Source organism: Triticum dicoccoides, chromosome 4B (assembly GCF_002162155.2).
Source record: "Triticum dicoccoides isolate Atlit2015 ecotype Zavitan chromosome 4B, WEW_v2.0, whole genome shotgun sequence".
NCBI classification, from domain to species: Eukaryota; Viridiplantae; Streptophyta; class Magnoliopsida; order Poales; family Poaceae; genus Triticum; species Triticum dicoccoides.
The window spans coordinates 287793606-287798988 of NC_041387.1; the positions used below are offsets into that span (position 1 = coordinate 287793606).

At 43.9% G+C, this 5383-nt stretch overlaps 1 pseudogene; it reads left to right on the plus strand.

Moving 5' to 3' along the window:
* The first annotated feature begins 2903 nt into the window (after positions 1-2903).
* On the plus strand, positions 2904-3577 carry LOC119292654 (annotated as a pseudogene).
* Positions 3578-5383: the final 1806 nt, after the last annotated feature.

Consider the following 5383-nt stretch of genomic DNA (forward strand, 5'->3'; position numbering starts at 1 on the left):
ATAAGGCTTCAAATCTGCAATGTTAAAAGTGGGACTAACCCCAAAATCAGCAGGTAGCTCAAGTTTATATGCATTATCATTTATTTTCTCTAACACCGTAAAAGGACCATCAGCACGTGGCATTAGCTTTGATTTGCGCAAATTAGGAAATCTATCCTTACGCAAATGTAACCAAACAAGATCTCCAGGTGCAAACACAACATGTTTTCTACCCTTATCTCCAGCAAGTTTATATTTAGCATTCATACGCTCAATTTTTCCTTAGTTAACTCATGCATTTTAAAATCAATTCAGCACGTTCTTTAGCATCAAAATTAACCTTCTTCGAAGATGGAAAAGGCAACAAATCAATAGGTGCACGAGGTAGGAAACCATACACAATTTCAAAGGGCACATCTTAGTAGTAGAATGCAATGAACGATTATAAGCAAATTCAATATGAGGCAAGCATTCTTCCCACATTTTCTTATTATTCTTCAAAACAGCCCTAAGCATAGTAGACAATGTTCTATTGACTACTTCAGTTTGTCCATCAGTTTGGGGGTGACAAGTAGTACTAAAAAGCAGTTTAGTCCCCAACTTAGCCCATAAACACTCCAAAAGTGGCTAAGGAATTTAGTATCACGATCTGAAACAATAGTATTTGGCACACCATGCAAGCGAATAATTTCCCGAAAGAACAAATCAGCAACATTAACAGCATCATCGCTTTTATGACATGGTATAAAGTGTGCCATTTTCTAAAATCTATCCACGACAACAAATATGCTATCCCTCCCCTTCTTTGTTCGAGGTAAACCTAAAACAAAGTCCATAGATATATCCACCCAAGGAACACAGGGTACATGCAAAGGCATATATAAACCATGAGGATTGAGTCGTGACTTAGCTTTTTGACATGTAGTGCAGCGAGCAACAAAACGCTCAACATCGTGTCTCATCTTTGGCCAACAGAAATGTGTAGCAAGTACGTCCTCCGTCTTCTTCACGCCAAAGTGTCCCATTAATCCTCCTCCATGCGCCTCCTGCAACAACAAAAGGCGAACAGAGCTAGCAGGAATGCATAGCTTGTTAGCACGGAACACAAAGCCATCATTAATAACGAACTTGTTCCATGTTCTTCCTTCTTTACAATTCTGCATTACATCTTTAAAATCAGCATCATGCACATATTGATCTTTGATGGTCTCCAAATCAAATGTTTTGAAGTCAAGTTGTGAAAGCATAGTATAGCGACGAGACAAAGCATCAGCAATAACATTTTCTTTACCCTTCTTGTGTTTAATGACATAAGGGAAAGTCTCAATGAATTCCACCCATTTAGCATGTCTACGATTCAGTTTAGCTTGACTTTTAATATGTTTCAAAGATTCAAGATCAGAATGTATAACAAATTCTTTGGGCCATAAATAATTGTGCCATGTCTCTAAAGTCCGAACAAGAGCATATAATTCTTTATCATAAGTAGAATAGTTCAGACTAGGCCCACTCAATTTTTCAGAAAAGTATGCAACAGGTTTGCCATCTTGTAATAACACACCTCCTAATCCAATTCCACTAGCATCACATTCAAGCTCAAAAGTCTTATTAAAATCAGGAAGTTGGAGTAAAGGAGCATGTGTCGACTTATCTTTCAATACCGTGAAGGCTTCTTCCTGTGCGGTACCCCAAACAAAAGGCACATCCTTCTTTGTAAGCTCGTTGAGAGGTGCAGCAATGGTGCTGAAATCTCTCACAAAACGCCTATAGAAACCAGCGAGGCCAAGTAAACTCCTCACTTGTGTGACCGTTTTGGGCTGCGGCCAACTCTCAATAGCTTCAATCTTGGCTTTATCAACTTCAATTCCCTGTGGAGTAACAACATAGCCAAAAAAAGATACTCGGTCGGTGCAAAAGGTGCACTTCCCAAGGTTACCAAACAAACGTGCATCACATAGAGCAATAAAAACAGCATGTAAATGTTCCAAATGTTCTTCCAAAGATTTGCTATAAATCAGTATATCATCAAAATAGACTACCACAAATTGTCCAATGAAAGCACGTAAAACTTCGTTCATTAGTCTCATGAAAGTACTAGGCGCATTAGTTAACCCAAAAGGCATGACTAACCACTCATATAAACCAAACTTAGTTTTAAATGCTGTTTTCCATTCATCACCCAATTTCATATGAATTTGATGGTATCCACTACGCAAATCAACTTTGGAGAATATTGTAGAGCCACTCAATTCATCAAGCATATCATCTAGCCTAGGAATAGGATGACGATAAAGAATAGTAATATTATTAATGCCTCTACAATCAACACACATACGTGACGTACCATCCTTTTTAGGCACTAGTGTAATAGGAACAGCACAAGGACTAAGAGATTCGCGTATATAACCTTTGTTGAGTAGCTCCTGTACTTGATGCATAATATCCTTCGTCTCCTCTGGATTGGTACGGTATGGTGCACGGTTGGGTAGCGATGCACCGTGAACTAAGTCAATTTGATGCTCAATCCCTCGAATAGGTGGTAATCCCGGTGGCACGTCTTGTGGAAAGACGTCAGTGAACTCCTGCAAAATGTTAGTAACAGCAGGGGGCAAAGAGGAAGGCACACACTACTAGGGAAAACCTTATACACAGAATCTTAGCAGCAGCGCAGTTTAAAAACAAACGCTACTGCTAATTAGCAGTAGCGAGCTTGAGAAAACCACGCTACTAATAACATGATAGTAGTAGCGCGGGTTTTTACCCCTCGCTACTACTAAGTTATTTCCACTGTGCCTCCTGGGACTAGCCGTAGTAGTAGCGTGGGTTATAAACCCACGCTACTACTAAGTCAATAGTAGTAGCGCGGGTTATAAACCCCACGCTACCACCTGCATCTGCTCCCACCCCACCAACCATCCCACGACATGTCTCAGAAAAAACACTCAGCGCCTGATCCAGATCCCCAATCCAGTCTCTGCTCCCACCTCCTCTCCTCAACGCCCCGCCGCAGGGCGTGGAAGCGTTGCGTCCACTCCGGCCACCACGACAGCACCACCTGGGGCCACGCCGCCGCCGCCGACTTCGCGCCCGTGCCCAGGATGTGCCACCTCGTCATGGCCAACTATGCCCCGCCGGACCTCCTCGCCGCGGCGCCCCTCCTCCTCGACCCCTCAAACGTTGTGCGCCACCGCACCTATGCCGACACGGGGGGCCGGGTCACGCCCTACCTCGTCTACCTCGACCACACGCACGCTCCTCGACAACCGCCTCGGCAAGCGCCACTTCGACGGCGGCTACGTCCACAACGGCCTCCTCCGCGCCGCTGGCTGGGTGCTCGACAGGGAGTGCGACCTGCTCCAGGACCTCCTCGACCGGTACGTACCCCGCATACACGCTCACCTTCACGGGCCAGTCCCTCAGCGCCGGCGTCGCCGTCATGCTCACCATGGTCGTTGTGCTCAACCTCGACAAGCTCGGCAAGGTCGAGAGGGGCCGCACCAGGTGCTACGCCATGGCCCCCGCCCGCTGTATGTCGCTCAACCTCGCTGTCAGATACGCGGATGTCATCAACTCCGTCGTGCTGCAGGTGACTCACTGATGACCCAATTGATTTGGTTGCTTGCTTGTCTGAATTTTGTGGTTACAAGTTCAGTTGTAGAAGAATTTGGGTTACATGTAGTATGTCTGAATTTGGGTTACATGTAGCTGTCAGACTGAATTTTGGTGGATACCTGCTCTGCTTCTGAGTAAGATAAACATTGCATTGCAGAATCTAGTATAATGCCTATCTCAATTTTGCTGGGTGCTTCCTTGTTGCTAGAAATTCAGTTTAGAATTTAGTTACATGCCTATCTAAATTTTGTTGGGTGCTCGCCTGCTGCTAAATTCAGTTATTACAGAAGTTAGTTACATGCCTGTCTGAATTTTGGTGAGTGCTTGCTTCCTGCTAAAAGTTCAGTTGCATAATTTAGTTACATGTCTATCTGCATTTTGTTGGGTGCTACTTCTGTCAGATAAGAATCTGGTTCAGTTAAAAACTGCACTGTCAAATCTGGACAGCCAGCTTCAAGGTGAAAAACGAGTTAGTTATTCTCAGAATTTCGAGTTGCCTCTATATGAAATTTGTAAAGCAAGTTCCAAGCTTTCCGTAGAGTATTTATTTGCGTTGTTTGGATGTATGGTTTGAGAGCAGCCATCGTTTTAGTTTGCTGTCCCGAAAGTTAGTATCCTGAGCGCATTGTTTTCGTATGCCAGTTTACGGCCTTATAGAGGATGTTTAGGATTCGCCACGCCACGTGTACGATGTTAGCCGCTGATGACATCCTAACTGCCTAGTACCAAAATTCTTCATGGGTGACTTTTTTTTTCTTAGCGAATGGCACGCGTGGCTTCTTCTAGAAGCGTAGACCATTGAAAGGAGAAGAGGACCATGACCTCACCTCATGTGTGTGTAATGCATGAGAGCCGTGCAGGAAGGGGAAAAGATCTTGTTTCATTCCTGGCCGGTTGCTTTCAGTTTCAGGTTAGTCGTCAGGCTAATAATTTGACTATTTCTTCTGAAGGACTTGCTGTCGATGTTAGGCCATCTATGTAGTGTATAGTCGACCAGTCATCTCCATCACACGTGATTCATAAGTGTAGATGTATGTTTTTTCTCAACCCATGGAATACACTACATGACCTACAGTAAGTGGTTGGGATCTAGATATGTTTTTGCTCATGTAATTTATCTCTTATCCCCTGTCCAGTGTTACAGATTTGCAGGTAGTAATCTTTTGTTCTTCCATCAATTTTATTAATTGAACACAAAATTGGACCTTATTGTCATCAAGGACAGTACGTAATGGGCTGATGAGATAACTGAAATTTCATAACAGCGACTCCATGCATGGTATGTTCCCCTTTTGCCATATTTTGCATACGCATCTTATCTATTCTTTGAGATCTAAGCCCTTGGAGACAATAGATTCTGATCTTCTGGTCTTTGCCTGCTGATGCTTTTATTATTCAAAGTGGTTCAGTTCCAGTACGTACAGACTAGCCATATTATTCCGCTAGTGACTATTCATGTGTAATAAGAGCCAAAGTCTCCTCATCATAGTCACTAGCGGACTCATACCCACCACCCTCGGTAGCAATCATCACACGCTGAGATTTGCATTCTCTCGCATAATGACCTCTTCCCTTACAACGACGACAAATAATATCACTTGTGTGCCCTGTTGATGCCATGGAAGAAGAAGAACTCTGTGCAGGCCCGGCAGGTGCGCTCTTGGCTGATAATGGTGGTTGTGCATGTTTTCTTGTATCACGGCTGGAGGTGGCACCTGATTGAGGTGCTGGTGCAGTTGAAGTAGAAGATGCACGCGGTGTCCATGATGAAAATCGGCCTGCAGAAAAGTTA